Below are 1,882 nucleotides of genomic sequence, written 5' to 3'. Positions count from 1 at the left end.
GCCAGCAACCAGCGAATTCAACGAGCAGCACGAACTCAAACGCTGGATTTCATGGCAGGTATGTGATAGCAAAGCGCCAGGGAACCAGCAATGGCAGCTGAGGCCCCGTAAGACTATTAGAAACCCAACCTTTGGGAAGTACAATAGCAAGATTGCCAAGGCCTCCAGAAACTTGGGCACACAGCCTGAGAAGTATGAAGTAGCAGTCAGTAAGCCTTTCAGAAACTCAGAACACCTTCTTAAGGGAAATCCTGAGAAGCATGGGAGCAAGGGCCTCACTCACCACCAACCCACTAAGACCTCCAGAAACTCAGAAAGCCCACAAGGCCGAGAGAAGTACGGAGTAGTGGACCACAAGACCCTCAGAAACTCAGCCAATTTGCAGGAGGCACCACTTGAGAAGTACGGGGGCACATGGCGACACTTGGCCACACGGGCTAAGGCCACCTGGCACAAGAGCTGCAAGGCCATCACAACGTGCCTGGCCAGCCAGCCCACACCCATCCGTCGGCCATGGGAGAAGCTACGGAGGGCGAGGAGGCAGCAGACGAGTCGCAAGACACCACAGACTCGGACGCACTCAGCATGGGCGACACAGTGGAGGGGAACCAACACCATGATAAGGAGGTACCCCCCAACCCTGACCCCAACCCCGCAGCAGCCCCACCACAGCCACAGGTAGGCAGCAGCAGAGGCAAAAGACAATCGAGCCCATCCAGTTCCCCGCGGCATCGGAAAAGGGAGTGCAAACCAGACTTCAGAAGGAGCAGGCCAAGGGAACCGCACAACAGCCAAAGTAGACTGCACCACCTAAGAGAATGTCGAACCGGTTGGCGCATACAGTCCCCCGGGCAGAACGGAACAGGCCAAGGCACTCCTAGCAACGAACGGCGGCACGAGCGGCGCTGAAGAATGCCACACGGCGGGAACCCACCTGCGCGCAACCCCCAGTCATCCAGCAAGAGGTCATCCGACCTAGGCTGGCATCCACGGCCACCCTCGCGGCCCAACCCCGAGCGGACCTGCGTGACACACTGCCCGGCAAGCATAAAGATGCCAGCAGACCCCCGATGGCCACAGTGCCTAGCAGAAGCCACAGCGCGCTGCCGCACGGAGACAAACGCAAGGGCGCGGGACCGCTCGGAGAGGAGAGCCAACGCAAGGCATTCCCGCCTCGCCACGGCTTCCGCCCGGAGGACAAAGAGCGCGCGAGCAACCCATCCCTAACCTGTCACAGCGGGCAGCCCTCTTACGACGGGCACCGCAGGCACGGCCCCGCGATGAACTCGCGAGCCAGGTCCAGCTCAAACGGGCGCTACCAGCCCATCAACCGGGAGAAGCGGCCGCGCAGCCGCTCCCCGAGACGGAGCAGCCAACCCCGCACAGGTCGCTCGCCTCCAAGGGGAGGAGTCGCAGCAGGCGGACTGTACCAACGCAACGAGCGAGACCCGGCGAGAGAGCGCCCGGCGGTGTCCAAGCAGGCAACAGCCAGCAGAGATCCACGGGACAAGCAGGCGCGCAAAGCTCGCGGCAAACTGCTCAAGGTGGGCATGCGAGACTATGTAGCCCAGTCTATGCAGGGCCACACGGCACCACCGCATGACTTGGAGGATTTGTTGAATGACACTGAGTCGGACTCGGAACCAGATGTAACTGACCGCCGTTATTTGCAAATGCACTTTGTTGCGCACGAGTATGCCCCACCCATGCCAGTGGAAGTACCAACAGCTGAATACGAAGCCGAGCCCCCACGGCAAGAGCCAGCAACCCCCAACCCCACCGCTGAACAAATTCCCACAACCGCCACGCGGTCGCCAAAAACCTTCCAAGGTACCACGGCAGAACTCAAAAATACTCTGCTCAAATACAAGAGGACGCTAGC

This window comes from Nuphar pumila, unplaced genomic scaffold, assembly GCF_984573655.1.
Source record: "Nuphar pumila unplaced genomic scaffold, dmNupPumi1.hap1.1 HAP1_SCAFFOLD_483, whole genome shotgun sequence".
NCBI lineage: Eukaryota > Viridiplantae > Streptophyta > Magnoliopsida > Nymphaeales > Nymphaeaceae > Nuphar > Nuphar pumila.
Note: the sequence above shows the minus strand (reverse complement) of the source record.